This window comes from Erinaceus europaeus, chromosome 7 (assembly GCF_950295315.1).
Source record: "Erinaceus europaeus chromosome 7, mEriEur2.1, whole genome shotgun sequence".
Lineage (NCBI taxonomy): Eukaryota > Metazoa > Chordata > Mammalia > Eulipotyphla > Erinaceidae > Erinaceus > Erinaceus europaeus.
The window spans coordinates 20,430,935-20,453,213 of record NC_080168.1 but is presented as its reverse complement, the minus strand read 5'-3'; the positions used below and the strand labels follow the sequence as shown (position 1 = coordinate 20,453,213).

Genomic DNA, 22,279 nt, shown 5'->3' with positions numbered 1-22,279 from the left:
GAAATTATCCTCATGGAGGAATATAATTTGGAATCGACCAAGTGGACATGGGGGCTACGGAACCATACTGGGGCACAGTATTCTGCAGTGGAATAGCATAATGCCAGAGATGTTGATCAGTGGGGATGGAACCTGGGACCACAGAGCCTCAGGCATGTAAGTCTTTTGCATAATCATTATGCTGTATCTCTAGCCCGCTAGTGCTTCATTTATCTTTTGAATTAAAATGATCTGTAAGAATGTTAAGAGTTTGCTACAGCACCAAGTACTAGACTATAGTATTTCTACAGGAATTACTCTGAATGTATTGTCACAGAGAGTTGTGTAAAAAGAATATTTAACCTTAAAGATGTTTATGAGGAAAACATTTGTCTAATGAAGTAACTTATAAATATATTTGTATGGAATTATTACTTTGGACTGAAGGTGCGATGCAAAAATAAAAACAGTATTTACCTGTAAGTATAAGGTGTTCTAAATGGAAAAGTAAAGACTTGGAGAGCAACCAAGTCCCCCCAAAGCAGCGCTAAACGCCATGGAGTTTGCTCAAGAAGGAAGGAAGACCTGGAGTGGAGCCAGGTGGGGGTATACACTGTTGAGCACACACCTTACCAAGTTCAGGGACCCAGGTTCAAGCCCTGAGCCCCCACTTGCAAGGGGCTAAATTTCACAGGTTGTGAAATGGGACTACAGGTGTCTCTTTCGCTCTGTTCTGTCAAGTAAAAAGATACAAAATAAATAACATGGGGAAAGGTGGCCACAGGAAGTATTGGATTCACAGTGCAGGCTCTGAGCCAGAGTGGTAAAACGTGGCAAAAAAACAAAAACAGAACAAAAAAAAAAACCTGGCATCTAATTAAGGAACTATCAGTATATATAGCCTATGTCCTGCTGAATTCCAAGATCACTAAGGAAGGATCAGTGAGCTATGCCCTTCAAGGCTTATTCTCTTATTATTCTGTGATGATCCAACTTTGCTCACTGCTTATGGAAATAGGGTGGGCAGATAACTGCCCAGGTTCACAGTGTGTGAGATGAAGAGGAATAGTACCCTAGAAACAACCTGATGAATGTCTTCAACATATGATATGATTTAGATAATAAAATTGTGGCTTTTGACTCTATGTCATACTGGAATGAGACTTAGGGACCATCATGGAAAAGCACAGGTATATTTTTCATGTGGAGAAAAATAAAATTATTTATAACTAGAGGGTGAAATCTGGTCATGGTAAAATATGGTCACAGATTTTTGACATTTCTCTGCTCAAGTAGGAAGTCAAACTTGCCTTTTCCTGTATGCTGGAATACCATATATATATATATATGAAACACTGACAAAACCATAGGATAAGAGAGGTACAACTCCACACAATTCCCACCACCAGGCCATATCCCATCCCCTCCCTTGATAGCTTTCCTATTCTTTATCCCTCTGAGAGTATGGACCCAAGGTCACTGTAGGATGCAGAAGCTGGAAGGTCTGGCTTCTGTAATTGCTTCCCCACTGAACATGGTCCTTGACTGGTCAATCCATACTCCCAGCCTTCCACTCTCTTTTCCTAGTGGGACAGGGTTCTGGGGAATTGGAGCTCTAGGACACTTTTCTGGGGTTGTCTGTCCAGGGAAGTCTGGCTGACATCATACTAGCATCTGGAACCTGGTGACAGAAAAGAGTTAACATATAAAGCCAAACAAATTGTTGACTAATCATGAACCTAAAGGCTGGAGTAATGCAGATGAAGAGCTGGCGGGGGGGGGGGGGGGTGTCTCCATTCTGTAGATAACTAGTAGGCATATTTTAGGTATTTTCCAAAGGGCCTGTGACTACACTAGTTTTTTGTTTTGTTTTGGTTTGGTTTGGTTTTTGGTTTTTTTCCCTTGAACCTGAAATCTGATATGCAGGTGGATTCTAGTTATTGTCTGGGGAGATGATGTCATGACTGGAAAAAGGACCAGAAAGCTGGATCAGGGAAGAGAATAGCTCCCAAATATGGGAAAGGGTATATAATATTGTTGACTGTAAACCCCATCAATTTGATCTGGTTTGTGGCCCATATTCAGTTTAGGAGCCTATGTCCTTTGTCATGTAACAGAGAAAGGAATTGTGATTTTTGCTGAAGAAATCTGCAACTGAAAAACTATGGTGCTGACAGAGAGAGAGAGAGCGCTAGGTCGGTAGTAATTCCTACCCCCACAAACAGATAGAACAGTATATAGTTCCCTTAGTTTAGATACCACTTAGATTCATTTTAAGAGGGATATTGCCTCCAGAATCTTACGGAGATCAGAACATGATTCCAACATGAACTTCAGGAAGCCCAGAAGCTCAGGTGAAACTTGTTGATAATCATCAGGAGTAAAGACATCATGAAAATGGCTCTGCAATGGGCTCTTGAATCAAATGATTATCACTAAGAAATCTCCAAAGGAGACCATAATATCCACTTCAGAGATTACCATGTAGCCACTCCAACACATTAGCTAAGAGAAGAGTTGGATTGGCAGAAGAGAATTGAGTTAGACACTCCTCTGCTACAATCATTCAGCCTGATGCTGTTCTGAACTGGATGAAATTAGAAGCATCAATAGGTTTAGACTAGGAATCTTAATACTAGATGGGATTTATAGGCTGAAAGTAACTTTACTGTAATCTAGCAGTGACCAGAGTAACTATATTTGCCTACTATTTCTTGCAGTTGAACCTGAGTCATCAAAGATGACTACAAAACTTTGATGAAAAAAAAGTTTTGCCCTAGTCTTCCTATAAATACTTTTGGTTTCTTGTCTAACATACAAATCTTTGAACCATTTGGAGTTTACTTTTTATGGTTGATGAAATGTAGCGGTCTAGCTTCATTTCTGCACATTTGAATCCAATTTTCTCAACACCATTTGTTGAAGAGACTGCTTGTTCCTCTTAGTATTGTTGGCCCTATTGTCAAAAGTTACATGTTCATAGCTGCAGGGGCATATTTCTTGGATCTCAATTCTATTCTACTGGTCTGTGAGTCTATTTTTGTTCCAGTACCAGGCAGTTTTGATTACAATCTTATAATATAGGTTGGGGTCTGGAAGTGCCTCCATTCTTGTTTTTTGTTTTATTAGTTTTAATTTTTATTATTTTGAAGACTTTTTTTTTTTTGCCTCCAGGGTTATCACAGGGGCTCGGTACCTAGAGGCCATTTCTCCCATTTTGTTGCCCTTGTTGTTGTTGTTATTGTTATAGTTGCCATTGCTGTTGTTGTTGTTGGATAGGACAGAAAGAAATCTAGAGAGGAGGGGAAGACGGGGAGAGAAAGATAGACACCTGCAGACCTGCTTCACTGTTTGTGAAGCTACTCCCCTCTCCCCTGCAAGTGGGGAACTGGGGGCTGGAACCAGAATCCTTATGCTGGACCCTGTGCTTCATGCCATGTGTACTTAATCCAGTGTTCTACCACTTAGCACCTTTTTTGTCCTGTCATTCTTCAGTTATTGTGTCGTGAGTAGAAACCACACTAAAGTCTTTTCACAAATGAAGTCACAAACCTCAGAAAGTACAACAATAGCAACTGAAGCAAAGACTGATGCAGTTCAACCAAAACCAGTTCACCGAGCAGTAGTACCTCCAGTCCAAAACCAAACAAAACCAAACAAAAAAGAAAAGAAAAAAACAAAGCATGAATAGACAATTACGCAAATTAGCTGTCCACTGTAAATTCTAGAGATAGCGAGAAAAGAAAAGGAGAAAGCACACACACACACACACACACAGATCACACCAAGTCAGACTTCTTCCACAAGGTAATTCACAAACTAGTGCTAGTGAATACAGAAAGAAAAACAATTTTTTTTTAAAAAAGCAGTGAAAGGAAAGATTTTTTTGATCAGCTAGGAGTAGAGAAAAAGGAAAGTAGAGAAAAGAGAGAAAGGGAGTTCCTCAGACAATGGGTAGCCAGTCATCTATCAATGGAAAAAGCAACAGTTAATTTTGGTCAACCTGGAGAGGAGGGAAAAGAGATACTCGCATGTAATAATAATAAATAATAATAATATAAAATAGAATTAAAAACTAACAATAAAAAACTCTAACTCAACAAAGCTTAGACCATTCCAGATTGACTGCACATAGCCTGGTCCCCCTCCTAAACCAAGCAAACAATTATGAGCGGCAACTATCTAAAAACTCCAGAGGTAAATCCAGGGAGATTGGTAATCTTTCCCAGGCAAGGCTGAGGCCCTGAAGGTCAGGTATTCTGTCACTCAGATAAAGCTTTATCCCCCTTCAAACAGGAAAAAAAAAGGAGGGGGGCTTTGCTTGGGGAGATATCCTCCCTTACCCTTGCTGAGGAATCTTTTTTTTTGTTGTTGTTGTTGCCCTTGTTGTTCCATCATTGTTGCGGTTATTGTTATTGTAGTTGTTGTTTAGGACAGAGAGAAATGAAGAGAGGAGGGGAAGACAGATAGGGGGAGAGAAAGACAGACACCTGCAGACCTGCTTCACCGCCTGTGAAGCAACTCCCCTGCACGTGGGGATCCGGGGGCTCGAACCTGGATCCTTACGCCGGTCCTTTGCGTTTTGCACCACCTGTGCTTAACCCGCTGCGCTACCGCCCAACTCCCAGGAATCTTGATAAAGAAATTAGCTCTGCAGGAAGCCTGCCAGGAGCAGCTAACTAGCAGGCACAGGGCTGGTTTTGGGGTGGGGGGGTGAGTGCAGAAATAGCCAAGCCAAAAATCCCTGTTTCCATAGTCCTTTTCAGTCTCTGTTTGCCAGCCCAAGAATAGGTTGTAGGACTCTTCTTTGGTGTCACCCTGACTATCCCTTGCCCAAAAATCCTATCCTCACCCAAGATTCCCAGGTTGAAAGCAGCTTCCTTGCAGAGCTCTTTAAAGAACTCGTTAATAGAAGCAGAGATAAATCAAGAGGTGAGGGAGAGAGAAAGAGAATTACCTGCAACGCCACTTCACCACTCATGAAGTGTTCACTTGGCAGGTGGGGCTTGAACCCAGGTCCTTGAACATTGTGACTTATGTGCTCAACTAGGTGTGCCACCACCTGGCCCCCATTCTTGCCCCCATATCATTTAGAGCAAGGACAAACAGTGAATGTTCAAAACAAACTGGAAAATTTGAAAGAAGAAAAAATAAGGTTACTGTCTTTATCTGTGTACACACACACACACACACACACACACACACACACACACACTTTGCTTATCCTGTAAAAACTATGGTTTTGGGAATCATTTTTGAAGTTCTTTGGAATTTTAATATCTGTACTATCAATTTCTGTTCATACTCATCAGTATAACTTTGTGTTTTATTTCTGCAAATCATATATTCATGTATGTTATATGTACACTGAAATATTAGCAGAAACAAGAGATAATTTTTGTTCTTTTAAGTTTTTCTTAATTTCCACAATTAACATGTCTTCCATTTACATCAGTGAAAAAAAGACAATACAAATGTTCAAAATGTGATCTGACTTGGTATTTTTCCATTAGTCAAGTATCCCAATATAATTTGCATCTTTAGAGTTACCATTGTTTTCAAAGTTTTTATCTTAATCGTCTGATACATTAAAGAGACAAAGTATTTTATCATACTATATTTGAAGGAAAATCGCATTTTAGTTCCCTTGATTAAAGATACACTTGAGAATTCACAGATACTTTTATAGCAATCTTCTTAAAGAGACTTTGCCTTTATTTTGATCTTCTTCAATCATTATTATTGTTATTATTATTATTATTATTATTAGAGTTAGAGAGTGAGAGAATGTAAGAAACTACAGAGCTAAAGCTTCCTTCAAGGCTGTGGGGGCAGGGCTCAAGCCTGGGTCTCACACATGGCCAAGTAGTTCATAATACAAGTGAGCTATCCTGGCCGGCCCCTTCCTCTATCTTTCAATCGTGTCCTGATACTTCTTCTTCTAGCGTTTGCCCTTCTTCCGTAGCCAGTCAACAGGTCAGGTTGAAAGCTGTCAGGAGCTGCTTGTTGCTGGCTTTGAAAGTGACTGGGATCCATGTGGATTCAGTCGGCTAGGAAGGATCATCAGTTTCCCCAATGAATGGGTACTCACGGGATGCACCACGAGAAGGTCGATCCAATTAGACCTCAGGATTGTAACATTTGTCACACAGAAAAATTGATGGTTTCAAAATGTTCTTTCTCTGTGTGTGCATTGTATGTTACTCTTCTTAGATTATTTTCTTTCTGTCCTCTTCTTTGGTGATTGCTTATAATGTTTTAGTGCCCTGCAAAATTTTTATTTTTTGAGGCTGACATTTCAAAGTAGATTTTCAAATTGGGGTAAATCCATGTGCTTTGCTTCTATTTTATTTACATTTTGTCCTTTTTGGCCATGGTAACTTTTTTTTTTCTTTTTCAGTCCTTTTTCCACCAGAGTTATCACTAGGATTTGGTGCCTACATGACTCTACTGATCCCAACAACCATCTTCCTTCCTTCCTTCCTTCCTCCCTCCCTCCCTTCCTTCCTTCTTTCCTTCCTTCCTTCCTCCCTCCCTCCCTCCCTCCCTCCCTCCCTTCCTTCCTTCCTTCCTTCCTTCCCTCCATCCCTCCATCCTACCTTCTTTCCTTCTTATTTCTTTTTCTTCCTCCTTCCCTGATGTTGTATGCTTTTTGGTCTAGCTCTCCCCCTGCCAGGAAAATTGATTTAGTCCTGCTAGTTTCCCCGGCCCACTTGTCCCCGCCCCAAAGAACCCCGACAGAGTTCGAGACTTCTTGGCGCCACCATGTGAGAAGGATGCAGGAGAGTTCTGTTTGGTATTAGTTTGAGTTAGTTTATGAATCGTTGTTCGTGAATAAAGAAATACAGCTTCCCGGCCCAGCCGCGTGTCTCTGGTCGTCTCTGTTACCCGCCCGTGAAGCCAGCCCGGATAAAACAACACCCTGCCTTTCATCTTTTGATACTGGGTGAGATACAACAAAGATAGAAGAGAAACATGTAGCATTGTTCCTCCACTTGTGAAGTTTCCTCCCTGTAGCTGGGGACTGGAGACTGGAGACTATGTTCATTTTTATTTCCCTCATTTCTTATGTTGTCTTTTTAAAGACATGTAATTTTTCTTAGTAACTTTTTTTTTTTGCTTCCAGGCTTATTGCTGGGGCTCGGTGCCTACACCACGAATGCACTGCTCCTGGAAACCATTTTTTCCCCTTTTGTTGCCCTTGTTTTATCATAGTTGTGGTTATTATTATTGTTGTTGTTGTTGGATAGGACAGAGAGAAATCGAGAGAGGAGGGGAAGACAGAGAGGGGGAGAGAAAGATAGACACCTGCAGACCTGCTTCACCACCTGTGAAGCGACTCCACTGTAGGTGGGGGGCCAGAGGCTCGAACCTGGATCCTTAAGCCGGTCCTTGGCTGGTCCTTCTTTGCGCCATGTGCGCTTAACCCGCTGCACTACTGCCCGACTCCCTTTTTTTTTTTTAGTAATTTTGTATGTATTTATTTGCAGAACTGGGGGATACTGAATGTGCAATCTCCTAACTCTGGACTGCTTTTTAATTCAGATACAGTAGAGAAAGAGGAGTGATTTCACAACACTGGAGCTTCCTCTGATGCCAAGCACTTCCCATGTGGAACAGGGATTCAAACCTGGGCTGGGTGCATGGCATAGCTTGGCACCTTTCGAGATCAACTCTCTCTTGACCCAGGATATTGAATTTTTGTAATTTTAAATTAAACTTAAGGGAGATTATTTAACATTAACATGAGTATTTTGCCATTGGCTTTTTCACTTCTTATAACTTTTTCAGAGAACCTTTAAAGACAAAAGTACTATAGTAACCATCCTTGTGGGACTTATTCTCCTCTATAATTTTAGGTCTAAATGAGTATGTTAAGGACTGGTTCACACTATATATATATTTTTTAAATATTTATTTTATTTATTTATTCCCTTTTGTTGCCCTTGTTGTTTTATTGTTGTAGTTATTATTGTTGTTGTTGTCATTGTTGGATAGGACAGAGAGAAATGGAGAGAGGAGGGGAAGACAGAGAGGAGGAGAGAAAGATAGACACCTGCAGACCTGCTTCACCGCCTGTGAAGCGACTCCCCTGCAGGTGGGGAGCCGGGGTTCGAACCGGGATCCTTATGCCGGTCCTTGTGCTTTGCGCCACCTGCGCTTAACCCGCTGTGCTACAGCCCGACTCCCCACACTATATTTTTAATAAACATTACACATATATCACCTGCTGTCATATCTTCTTGTAACTTTCCTAGTTTGTTATGATTAGCAGACACATAGAGGCCAATATTTAATGGATACAACTTAGATAAATCATTTCATCATAATATCATAATATCCAGGTACATTCATATTGTTCCGTATTTAAGAAGCCATAGAGACTCATTTTATATTGTCCTGTTACAAATGGGAATTTAAATATTCATTCTATTTGTCAGTGTTTCTTTATTATTTAAAATTCACACTGTAGACAGAAAATACCAAGCAAACAATGTCTACAGCTAGATAAGCAAATTAACACCAAGATCTATAAACCATAAACATAGCATAAACATGCCATAAACATAGCATCACCTCCATAATCTCTCCCCACCCTCTATTATTGAACTACTTTGAATACTTTTTTCCTCTTCATTACTAACTACAAAACTTGACATTTTACCTACCTCCTTAGCAAAATTTAAAGAAATAATTATAGACACAGTGCTACATAGTTAATTTCTAGAATTTACTCATCTTGTATAGAAACTCTGATTTCACCATTTCTCCCTCTATTCAATCCCTAGTAACCACTATTCTACTCCTGGCATTATGAGTTTGACTATTGAGATTCAATATAGAAGTGGTATCATGTAGCATTTATCTTTCAGTGTGTGCTTCATTTCATTCATCATAATGTCTTCCAGGAACATCCATATTACCACAAGTGGCAGGATTTGTAGCTTCCTTGGTTGAGAAGCCATAGATTTCTTTTACATTCATCCTGGTACAAATGAGAGTTATCTAAATATTGATTTTATTTGTCAGTGTTTCTTTAGTGCATAAAATTCACACTGTCCACAGAAAATGACAGGCAAGAAAGAGAGAGACATCTTTACTGAAAGGGTAAAAATCAAACTGGTTAATTCAACATTCCTTAAATGTACTACTAATTATATGTAAAGTTGCTGAGAAAATAAAAATCAACCCTGATTTCATCTTTAAATCTTGTGATAACATTGTGTCTAACAAGATCAATGTAATAAATTTCCTAAACCTAACTACCATGCTGGAAGGGTAATCAAGGATAAAAAAAAAAAAGTCATATTTTCAAACCCATAATTTAGAGTTTTAATTGTAGAATATTCCAGCACCAAGAATCTATAAGAGGTATGGGCAATCCTTGATGAAGGTTTTAATAAATTCATTCTTTTGAGAGGTCTGCAGATCTGATCCTTTTTTTTTTTTTTTTTGCAAATTAAGTCCTGCATTTCATAGATAACAAAATGCCCAGTCAGTCAAGTATCAGATGTTAATGGCCTGAATTAAATCACCCAAAAATGAGAGATAAAATTGCATAAAGATGGAATAGCTCCCTTAGAATTCTAAGTTACATAGAGTTCCCCTGAATCTCAATTTTCCTTTAATCCCATGAATATCAACATGTTTTAATATTGTCAATGATAGCCTGTGATTGTAGTTATTATCATCTAAAAGGTAGCAGAATCACTCATTTCTAACCTGATTTTAATACATTTATGTTTCAAGTATGACAGCATCTACCTTAGCTGTGATTAAATTATATTAGTAAGAAGATATGGGCTAGAGAAAATAATAAAAATTGGTATCGGTCTCTTCCTGTTCATATTCTGTCTCAATGTAAGCATGTCAAATTCATTCACTAGAGAATTCTGAAATTATGGAGAAAGTTGGAACTATAGATAGGATTTTATACAAGTGTCCCCCTACCCACTTAAAGACATGTAAGCAAGTAGGAGTCCTGTAATTTCATGGCCTTTTCTGTTAGAAGCACATAGTGGGTACCAGACACCTGACCTTCCCTCTTCATGTCACTATTGCTACATCTCACAGCATCTGATCAGTCACTTCCTTCTTTTGCATCTGTCTCCAGCTTATTTTTCCTTACATGTTCTTATTAAGCCAGTAACTATTCAGTAGCAGATCTTCATCTCCACAGAATTTTGGTTTTCCCTCTGTCTTTATTGTGATTGATTTTTAGTTTCCTACCATTGTAATCCAAACAGTTAGTGATATGATTTCAGTCTTCATAAATATATCAAGACTGATTAATGTCCTGACAAAATATCATAGAAATATTCCATGACAACTCTAAAATAATGAGTTCTCTAATGTGTTCTGTAAACATCAAAGCAATTTCAACCTCCCCACCTTTTTTTTTTCCTTTTTCATTTTGTGTCCTTGTTTTTGTTTCTGACTGACCTGTTTATTGCTATAACTGGAGTGGTAAGGTTTCCTAGAATTGTTTTCAGTGTCTCCACTTAGGTATGTTAAGATTGCTCTATGTACTCTAGTGACTCTATTTTAGGTGAACCTATATATTTTTCATTTTTCACCAGTGATTCAATAGTGGTTTACAAGACTATAAAATTACAGAGCTACACTTCCACAACTCACTCACCACCAAAGTTCTTTTCCCTCTTCTCCAATGATAATAACCTCTATAGTTCTCACCTGTCTTTGAGACAGTTGGGCTCTTTCCTCCTGTTTCTCATCCCCTCCCCTGATAGTTTTCCTATTCTTTATCCCTCTGGGAGTATGGACCCAAGGTCATTGTGGGATGCAGAAGGTGGAAGGTCTGGCTTCTGTAATTGCTTCCCCGCTGAACATGGGCATTGACAGGTCAATCCATACTCCCAGTCTGCCTTTCTCTTTCCCTAGATGGGCAGCGTTCTGGGGAAGCGGGGCTCCGGGACACATTGGTGGGGTTGTCTGTCCGGGGAAGTCTGGTTGGCATCATGGTAACATCTGGAACCTGGTGGCAAAAAAGAGAGTTAACATATAAATCCAAACAAGTTGTTGACTAATCATGAATCTAAAGGCTGGAATAATGCAGATGAAGGGTTAGGAGATCTCCTACTAGATAGCTAGTAGGAATATTTTAGTTATATTCCAAAGAGCCCGTGACTATACTAGTTTTTTTTTTTTCCCTTGAGCCTGAAATCTGATATGCAGGTGGATCCAAGTTATTGTCTGAGGAGATGATGTTATTCTGGAAAAAAGACCAGAAATTTGGATCAGAGAAAAGAGTAGCTCTCAAATATGGGAAAGGTTATAAATATTGTTGACTGAATCACCTCCAATGCTTTCCAGTTGGTGTTGGTGAGGATGTGGAGAAAAAGGAACTATGTTATATACTTCTGTTAGGAATATAATTAACTTAGCTGTATGGAAAACAATATGGGGAAGTAGCTTATGAGTCAGTAATACCACACCTAGGCTTTATCTATATTATTGTTGTGCCTGCTTGTATTTACCTCTTTATCACTGGACATCCCATTTTGTCTCTCGTTCTTTTGTCCAGAAGTCTATTTTATCTATAAGTATGGTAATTTATGCCTTTTTAAATTTTGAGTTTTCCATTTTTAACTCTATTCATATCTTTCCAGCATGCTTCCCCCCCAACATCTCTACGGAAATCCACATCACAGAGATGGAGAGGCAGAGACATCATAGCACCAAAGCTTACTTTGGGGGCAGAGAAACAGGTAGCTTGAATCTGAGTAGCGTGCATGGCAAAGCTGAAACTCTTACAGGGTAGCTATCTCACCAGTCCTATGTACCTAAGCTTTTTTGTTTGTTTGTTCATTTGTTTTTGTTTAATACATCTAGCAATTTTGGCATGAAACTACTCTCTTTTATTTAAGCTTAGTCCATTTATATAAAAGGTGATTATAGGGAATAGGTATAGGGAAGCTTGATATTATCATTTTATGACTTTCCATCTGTTTCTATTTGTTGTTTATTCTTCTTAAAAAACACTCTTGGGGGCTGGACAGTAGTGCACTAGTTTAAGCACATACAGTGTGAAGCACAAGGACTGGCACAAGAATCCAGGTTCAAGCCTTGGCTCCCCACCTGCAGTGCTTAGCTTCACAAGTGGTGAACCATGTCTACAGGTGTCTCTCTGTCTCTCACCATCTCTATCTTCCCCACCTCAATTTCTCTCTGTCCTATCCAACAACAACAACAACAGAAGGAACAGTAACAGCGACAACAACAATGGAAAAAAAGATGGCCGCCAGGAGCAGTGGATTCATAGTGCAGACACTAACCCCCAACAATAACCCTGGAGGCAAAACAAAACAAAACAAACAAACAAAACAAAACCTCTTAATATAAGTAGAAAACTCCCTTTTGACATTTTTTTGCAGTGTAAGTCTAAAAGTGGTTTCTGTCATCAGAGAAAAGCTTTATTTATTACTCACATGTGAAAAATAGGTTTGCAGAATAAAGTATTCCTGGCAGGTACTTTTTATCTTTTGAATATTTTGACTGTATTATCTCACTTTCTTGCCCTTTGGAATATATTCTGAAAAGTTTGAGAATCTGATGAGAATATCTTTTGTTAGTTACTTACATTTCCTCCCTGAACATTTTAAATATTATTTGTCTTGTTCTCCTACTAGTTTCACTAATATGTGTTGGTACAGGCCTCTTTGCATTTAGGTAATAAAGTGTTCTGTTAATTTTGGAAAGTTCTCCATTACTATTTGAATACACTGTGCTTTTCTTCCTTTCTTTATTTTCTTTGATATGTTCTCTTTCTAGGGAAGTTGTGCTGCTCTTGAGGCATTTCTTAGTTGTTTGTCTTATTCTCTCCCACATGAACTTTTTCTATTCAAATTCATTCATTCCTCCATTAGGTCTGTTCAATTTATAGTCAATCTATCTATCTGTAGTACTTTTATTCTCATATTTTGAGTTGTTTATATTAGGAATATATTTTTTGTTTCTTACGTAAAATTCATTTCCGTCATCTACTCATTGACTTTAATCCCAAAATTCATTGGGTTGCTTTTCTGAACTTCCTTGTATCTCTTTGAATTGTTTTATTGAGTTTTCTTGTCTCTAGGACATGGGCACTACTTTGAATTCTATTATCCAGTAGGAAGAAATAATCATCCTTCTCATTTAGTTTGGTGTCTAGAGTTGATCATTCCTTATAATGTCTTACTACCTTCATGGCTCAAATTGCTTGGTATTATATTTTTGTCTGTTTATTTTGCTAGTTTAAAATCACCACTGCTCCCTTTTATTTTTCTCTTATGACTGGATCTCCTATTTGGAATTAAGTTTCTTCTACTTACCCAGCAGATGGAAATATCTGTTTTATTTATTTTTGGTTTCTGTTGGCTGGGACTGACAAAGTGAGAGAAATACGTGGAATCTTAGCTGATGGCTGCAAATGTGGTGTGGTTTCCTGTGGATGGCTTTCTGTGAAGCCAAATCTGAGACTGTGCAATCTTTCGGGGGATGGCGGCAAGGGTGTATATTTCATGGGGCCATTACAGATAGAACTCAGAGGGAGAGGAGTGGAGTCTAGAGAGCTTTCTCTGGGCCTAGTTGTGGCCCTTGCCTGTAGGAAGTGCCATAAATTCTCCACTTTGAACTTTACTGGGCCAAGATATAACCCCACCTTATACTATCTCTACCTTCTGTTGTATGCTTTACATTGGGTAGTTCTCCCCCACCAAGAGAATTGCATCAGTCCTGTTAATTTCGAGGGCCTACTTGGCCCCGCCCCGAAGGAACCCCTTGAGAGTTCCTGAGTTCCTGAGTTTGAGAGTGAGAGAGAGTGCTTGCGCCGCCGCAAAGAGACAGCCGAGTTCTGTTTGGTGATTAGTTTGTCTTAGTTTATGAATCGTTGTTCCTGAATAAAGAAATACAGCTTCCCTGCCCAGCCGTTGTCTCCGCGTCTCTGTTACCCGCCCGTGAAGCCAACCCGGCCGGCTAGAGCCTCCGAAATTTTAACAACAACCTTCCCCTCTTTAGGACTTTCAGTTGAATTGGCATCTCTGTCATCCCCAGTGTGCCAGCTCTGAATATTCCTTCACCAGCCTTCCCTTCCACTCATGCATGGATCCTCTTCAGTGTCCCCTTTAATGCAGTCTGACTGGTTGTCTCAGGGATTTTGGTATGATTTGGCTTTGCCACCCTGCTATGTGATTCTCAGTATTATCATGATCCTGAATAATTGTTAGCTCTGCTGTTATTTCTGCTAACTCTCTTTATGTGGTTTGTTAGTTCATTTAATCTGCAATTTTCTTTATGGTAGTCTCCTTTTTATGGAATTGAGGATTGAATTTAAAGAGATTCCTCTAGGGAAGATCTGTCTGTGCTTCTGACAAGTGTCTGGAGATAGCACTCTCCCCAGAAAAGCTTCAAATAGTTGGATTCAGGAATTTTAAATTCCTATAGTTGTTGTGTATTTTTTAAATTTTTTATATTTATTTATTTATTTTCCTTTTTGTTGCCCTTGCTGTTTTTTATTATTGTAGTTATTATTGCTGTTGTTGTTGATGTTATCATTGTTAGATAGGACAGAAAGAAATGGAGAGAGGAGGGGAAGACAGAGAGGGGGAGAGAAAGATAAACACCTGCAGACCTGCTTCATCACCTGTGAAGCAACTCCCCTACAGGTAGGGAGCCGGGGGCTCAAACTGGGATCCTTGTACTAAGTGGTCCTCGCACTTAGTACCATGTGTGCTTAACCCGCTGCACTACTGCTGGACTCCCTATTGTTGTGTATTTTTGACCAGACTCTTAAAAGTGTGAGTTTATGATTTGAAATTTTCAGATTTTTGTTAAAGTCTTTTTTGCTTGTTTTACTTGTCACTTGAAGTTATGGCTAGAACATGTCCATATACTTGATATTTGTTTATTTCTGAAGTTGAGGTGGTTCTAGAATTCACTCTTTTTTAGAACTTGCCAAAGCTGGCATGTAGCATTTCCATATGCTATATCTACATTGTGGTTTATGAAAAGAACATCTGTTGAAGGTGTGCAGTATATGATATTTTTGAGTCCAGTGTGATCATCTTGATATCACCACTTCAACATCCTCATTTTTAACTGTTCACTTTGTTTGGGCTTAAGCATCCGCCCTCCCCAACACACACACACACACACACACACACACACACACACACTCACACACACACACACCCCACCTTGATAATTAAAGCGTAATAGCAAAGCACAGAATACTAATTCACTAGGAATGAGCGTGGCAATCTCTAGTGATTTATCATTTACAATTTTGGTTATTAGCTTCCCCCCCTAGGCTATAGCCACTCTTCTTGCATGCCAAACAATACATTTTATTAATTTGTTGTATTTTAATGAGAGTGACAGAGGGAGAGAGAGAGTGAGCAGAGCACTGTTCAACACTTGCATATGGTGGTGCTGGGTATTGAACTTGGCTCCAGGTCTCTGGCATAAAAAGTATAGTGCAAAACGATTGCACTATCTCCACAACTCCCAAACAATGCAGTTTTTAATTTTATTTATTTTTGAATGACCTATTACTGTATTGATTTATGTTTTATAAAAATAGGTATCTCTGGACATTGGGTCTATATTATTGCTGCAAACAGCACCTGTAGGATCTATTTCTGGAATGTCACTATTAATTAACAGTGCCCCTAACATCACCCCCATGATTAGGGAATATTTACTAGTGATGACTCCAGATATAGAAACTTAGGTTGGTTCATTCTTCTGTACTGTCATTGCCTAAATTGATTATAGTCTACCGGGATTCAGAGCTTGGTCCTAGCGCATGCAGTAGAGAGCACACATTGTCATATTACAAGGATCTAGACCCCAAGTCCAAGTGGGGACATTTCTACTAGAGATGAAGCAATGCTGCAAATGTCTCTCTTTCTCCATTTTCATTTCTCTCCCTCTATCCAAAAGAGAAAGGGGAAAAAAAGAGAGAAATAAAAATGACTAGAAAACGGGAGCTGTCAAATCGTCAACGTAACGAGCCTCAACATAACCCTGATGGCATTTAAAAAATAAATAAAATTAAAGGCTACAGAGACTCAAATAATTATGAGGTTTTAAAGAGATAAGAAGAATATATTATTTTTTAGACTGAGCTGATTCAGTGTTGGGTTATTTTTAATTTTCCATTGCCATAAGCATTGTTATTCCAAATGATTACAATGATTTTTTTCCATGTTAGGTTTAGAACTATTACCTTGTAACAAGGAATAATTGTTTATTTATTTATTTTTGGTTATTTTTTTACTCCAGGGTTATCGCTGGGGCTTGGTGCTGGCACTATAAATCCACTGCTCCTGGCGGCCATTTTTTTTTTTTTATTGGATAGGACAGAGAGAAATTGAGAGAGGAAGTGTGAATAGAGTGGGAGAGAGAAAGATAGACACCTGCAGACCTGCTTCACTGCCTGTGAAGCAGAAGCAGATGCCCTCCCCCTCAGCAGGTGGGGAACCATGAGCTCTAACTGGGCTCCTTGTATGGGTCCTTGCACTTCATACTATGTTCGCTTAAATTGGTGCCAGGCACCTGTGTTTTTTTTTTTCTTCTTAACAAAGCAATTATTGTTTCTTTACACAACCTGTTGGAGAATAAAAGTGATGGGGAATAATGAGTTATTAAAGGTGTATTATAAGCTCTTGCTAGGTACTGCCACTGAGTTACTGTTTTAATACCTTTAATATTTTATAGTCAATAACATAAGGAGTACAATACAAAACTACATTTACTGAGATCTTCCAATGTGTCAGGAATTGCTCTAAAGTGTATCACCTGTTTTATTTTATTTTATTTTATTTTATTTTATTTTATTTTATTTTATTTTATTTTATTTTATTTTATTGCCTCCAGGGTTATTGCTGGGGCTCGGTGCCTGCACCACTGCTCCTGGAGGTTTGTTTTTTTTCCCCTTTTGTTGCCCTTGTTGTTTTATCTTTGTTATGGTTATTATTGTTGTTATTGATGTCATTGTTAGATAGGACAGAGATAAATGGAGAGAAGAGGAGAACCCATAGAGGGGGAGAGAAAGATAGACACCTGCAGACCTGTTTCACCACCTGTGAAGTGACCCCCTTGCACGTGGGGAACCAGGGGCTCAAACCAGAATCCTTATGCCGGTCCTTTCACTTTGTGCCATGTGAGCTTAACCCACTGCGCTACTGTCTGATCCCGTTTAATTTTTATAACCTTCACAGAAGCCAATTTTGCTGATGAAGAAATAATTTTGGCAGGGAGTCGGGTGGTAGCACAGTGGGTTAAGTGCACGTGGCACAAAGTGCAAGGACGGGCACAAGGATCCCGGTTCGAGCCCTGGCTCCCCACCTGCAGGGGAGTTGCTTCACAGATGTTGAAGCAGGTCTGCAGGTGTCTATCTTTCTCTCCCCCTCTCTGTCTTCCCCTCCTCTCTCCATTTCTATCTGTCCTATCCAACAGTGATGACAGCAATAACAACAACAATAATAACTACAACAATAAAAAAACAAGGGCAACAAAAGGGAATAAATAAATAAATATTTTTAAAAAGAAAGAATTTTGGCTATGTGAACTTTCCAAGCTCATATAGCTAGTGAGTGAAAAATTAGGGTCTAAACTCAGGTATGCCTGGCTCTCTAGTCTGTGACCTTTGTATGTATAACAAATAGGCTATTATCCTAAAACTTCATGGGAATTTGGGGGAGGTAGTATTTTTCTTTAACAAAACAGCAAGGTTGTTTCAGTGATGCTAAATAGTTAATACCATATTAGAACATAAGAGTATATTTTTAACAACTGAAAAAAAAATCTGATGCTTGAACTTTTAATTCTCATAGCTGTCCTATATTTCTACATGAATTGCAGATGAACTATTAACTTTCAAATTAGTTTCTTCAGGGTTCTATTTACATTTTTAATAGACAAAATATTAAGAGGATCATAAGGCCTAAGTTAAATTAAAGAGAAGTTTTCAAAAGAACTAAGTGATCAGACTAACAGAATATATCCCAATGCCCTATATATCATTAAAGAGTTAATTAAATGTATTAAGGAAAATCTAGTGTCAATTTGCTGTAATTGAGAAAAATTCTGAGAGAAATTATTAAAACTGGACTTAAATGAAGAAGGTTTGCTCTGCATAATCTGTGGGAGACTTGTTTGGCCACCAAGGACTCCTTGCTAATGAGCTCTGGTTTGGTTAAAGTTCCTTTGTGGGAGAGCATTTAGTATACAATTGGCTTGCTAATGAACACTGTCAAAATGTAGATTGGTCTCAGGTGTTCTATTCTAAAAGAAGTAGCAAGTTTTCCTTTCAAGTCAACTTCTAGAGCAGAAGCTCCTTTGTAAATTGAGGGTCAGCAAGATGGCTGGGATGCTGTCTGCTTTTGTCATAAAAATAACCTGAGGTCAAGCTTAGCTCCCACCTCACTGGCAGAAGTTGGTCTGTTGTGGTGTCTGTTTCTTCCTTTTTCTTTGTATCTGAAAATGTCAGTCCTGAACAGAGAAGCTCCTCTAACTCTCCCCACTCCCCAGCAGCAGCAGCAGCAGCAGCAACAACAACAAAGTTAAGTTTACCCTGTACCTTCACTGGTCACAAACCATCACAGTTGACATTTCTAAAGACTGGTCATTAGTGATAATAGTTATTAGATTAGATGATTTGTATTATTTGGTGGCATCAGCAGTTTCTCCATAATGACTCACCCATTCAAATACTTGGTTGATAATAAATTTTTAAATTAATATGGCATGCTCTTCAAGACCTACAGTATATTGGAATATCTGAACAAAGTATATTGGTCAAGGGGACGCAAACATTTTAGAAATTTGCACATAAAGTCATTAAGAGTACTCATAGAGTTAACATGTCATTTTAACCATAGGAAACAAATAATCAAGGTCTTTATAAATTCCCACCAACATGATCTTTATAAACAAGTTCAAAATAATTAGGACACTTTTGAGGAAGTGAAAACATTTTTCTTTCTTTTTGTCTTTCAAAAAAAAAATTTTTTTTGACAGAACAGAGAGAAAGTGAGAGAAGAGGGGAGATAGAGAAAGAGAGAGACCTGCTTCACTACCAGTGAAGTGTTGCCCCCTGCAGGCAGGGAGCAGGGGCTCATACCCAGGACCTTGCTCATGGTGATATAAGTGCTTACCTGTGTGCACCATTGCCTGGCCCCATGTGCAAACATTTTCACAGAAGATTCTAGAATCACCATATCATTAAACAAAATCCCAACTGCCATTTACACATTATTCTAAGGCTGATGTAAATCGAGTTACCCATAGCACTCATCATTCTAAATTTACAAACTTAAAGTAAGCAACTACCACTGGGACTGGGTGGTGGTGCACCTGGTTAAGCACACACATTACAGTGCGCAAGGAGCAGGGTTCAAGCCCCCAGTCCCCACCTGCAGGGGGAAAGCTTTGCAAGTGGTGAAGCAGGGCTGCAGGTGTCTATCTGTCTCTCTCCCTCTCTATAGTCCCCTTCCCTCTTAATTTCTGGCTTTCTCAATCCAATAAATAAAGATAATAAAAAAATTCAAAAAAGTAAGCAATACTAGAACCCAAAAATTCTAAATCAATTTACTATAATACAGTCTTTATTATTTTTTTTTCTGCCAGTGTCTACAAGTGGGCCTTTAGAACTGATTCTGCAACCCACAGAAAATTTTTTTAAAGAGGGAAATCCAGAGAGGAGAGAATGAGCCAGAGAGAGAGTTCTACCACTCATGGGGCTTACCAAAAGCCGGTATTAACTTGTAGTGCCTACAGACTCAAGTCAGGCCTCACACAAGGTAAAGTGTGTGAACTACCAGGTAAGCCATCTCCCAGCCCACCCAGGCCTGTTAAAATTTGAAATTTATCTTTTGGTTTGTGTTATTTAGAAATGTTGGTCTTTACAATCACTCATAACATGATGTGATATGTGTTACTGACTAGCCCCTGCTTTTATTATTTTTTAAATTCAACTCCATGTATACTTTTTCTTTGAAACCCTTACTTAACTTACTTGTTTTCAGTCTGTATGTTCCCTTTATTCTCACAAGTCCACTTGAAATTATTATTTTTTTAAATATTTATTTATTTACTTAATCCCTTTTGTTGCCCTTGTTGTTTTATTTTTGTAGTCTTCCTTGTTGGATAGGACAGAGAGAAATGGAGGAGGGGAAGACAGAGAGGAGGAGAGAAAGACAGACACCTGCAGACCTGCTTCACCGCCTGTGAAGCGACTCCCCTGCAGGTGGGGAGCTGGGGGCTCGAACTGAGATCCTTACACTGGTCCTTGTGCTTTGCGCCACGTGCACTTAATCCGCTGTGCTACCGCCCAACTCCCAACTTGAAATTATATGTTAGAGGGTAGAAGACAGCTCACTGGGTAGAGTATGAAAAGGTGTGGTCTGCATTTGAACTTCTGTACCATATGGGAACACCTTAATACTGCATAAGCTCCAGTACTCGTCTTCTCTCTCTCTCTCTCTCTCTCTGTGTGTGTGTGTGTGTGTGTGTGTGTGTGTACATATGCATTTTTTAAATATATTTTGATATCATTAGACATTTAAGTTGTTGTGGGCAGGCATGAGAGTATTACTTATTTAGGATGTCTTCAGTATCTTTACCATCTTTAAAATGCTTGGATGAGTCAGTGCATGATTCAGGGTTTGGATAGATTGAATTTACTAATGATCTAATTTACTAATTAGAAGGCTGATTTTTTAAATTTATTTTTTATTTAAGAAAGGATAAATTAACAAATCCATAGGGTAGGAGGGGTACAACTCCACACAATTCCCACCACCCAATCTCCATATCCCACCCCCTCCCCTGATAGCTTTCCCATTCTCTATCCCTCTGGGAGCTTGGACCCAGGGTTGTTGTGGGTTGCAGAAGATGGAAGGTCTGGCTTCTGTAACTGCTTCCCTGCTGAACATGGGCGTTGACTGGTCAGTCCATACTCCCAGTCTGCCTCTTTCTTTCCAGGGCATATTGGTGGGGTCTTCAGTCCAGGGAAGCCTGGCCGGCATCCTGATGGCATCTGGAACCTGATGACTGAAAAGAGAGTTAACATACAAAGCCAAACAAATTGTTGAGCAATCATGGACCCAAAGCTTGGAATAGTGGACAGGAAGTGTTAGGGGGGTACTCACTGCAAACTCTAGTGTACTTCTGCTTTCAGGTATATATTTTGCAGTAGTTTATGGATACGTATGAACATATGCTCTCTCTCACAGAAACTGGTCTATATCTAGGTTTTGGGACTTTGTTAGAAAGTGAACCACCTGGGATGGAATTAGAGAATACTATGAAAGGAAAGGTCTCACCCAAGTAATGAAGCTGAAGGGTTGTCATTCCACACCTGAAGTCTCTGGACACAGTCTGAGCTGAAGCATGTTGAGGTGGCAATCGTTGTGTTGATTAGGTTGCGATCGGCAGATGCAATATTATTTGATATGGATTGGGAGAGGCATACGGGAAAGTGGGTCCTATTCTAAGGTTCCAGGACTGGGGGAAGTAGAGGCTCTATAGTGGAGATATGAGGTTCCTGCTGTCTTAGGGTTCAAAAAGACAATGGATAGTTAATGTTATCATCACATTATTTGGTAATTGGGTCAACTTAGAAAAGTCCTTTTGTTAGGGTTTGCTGTACAGTACCCAGTATCTTGTATATAGCTGTGCTATTGGTTGCTTCTGATCTACTTGGTCTAGGCTTTTGAGAGAGTCTGCATATCAAATACACAGAGAACGCTGATTTTTAGCAAGACTTTAGAAATAGATTCCACACTAGTATAATAAAAATGGCAGGCTGTTTAAACCCAAAGCACATAGCATTATCTATGAATACCTAGAAAGTCCTTTTGGCTAAACTATAGGAGTTTTTTAGAGGAATGACTCATGACAAATACGGTTGCAGAGTGTATCACAGATTATGATGCAGTGATTTGAATGACAGACAAATGTTGATATTCGATTTTCCCCTCTAGTCAGGAGTTAGCTATGTCTGTGAGAAAGGAGTAGTTTATAATCTTAGGAAGTATGTTTATAATCTCTGTCAGTATGTTTTATGGGAAAAAAATGTATGCTGCAAAAGCTATTAGAAAGATACTGCAACAAGTCCAGAAAGGAAGAAGAGTGTAAATGAGAAATGAAAAGGGGGGGGTGGTGGTGGAGGGGTGGTAGGAGAGACATTATAAAGGTACCATCTGGAGGACTTAGTAATGTGACTGCTAGAGAATAAGGGTGAGAGAAGATAACTCGGGTTTCAAGCCTGAGTGGCAGAAAGAATGCTCCTGCT

At 39.2% G+C, this 22,279-nt stretch overlaps 1 protein-coding gene and 1 long non-coding RNA gene across 5 annotated transcripts in view; one reads left to right on the top strand and one right to left on the bottom strand.

The window, feature by feature from the left end:
* Positions 1-22,279, top strand: part of SPAG16 (sperm associated antigen 16) — a 1,038,313-nt gene that overhangs the window by 964,923 nt on the left and 51,111 nt on the right. The gene's annotated exons all lie outside the window — the stretch shown is intronic.
* The window catches only part of LOC132539393 (uncharacterized), a 299,247-nt gene continuing 284,849 nt past the window's right edge, over positions 7,882-22,279 (bottom strand). Inside the window, exon 2 of the long non-coding RNA XR_009550647.1 lies at positions 7,882-8,173. This is a non-coding gene — a long non-coding RNA (uncharacterized LOC132539393). The remainder of the gene's footprint in view (positions 8,174-22,279) is intronic.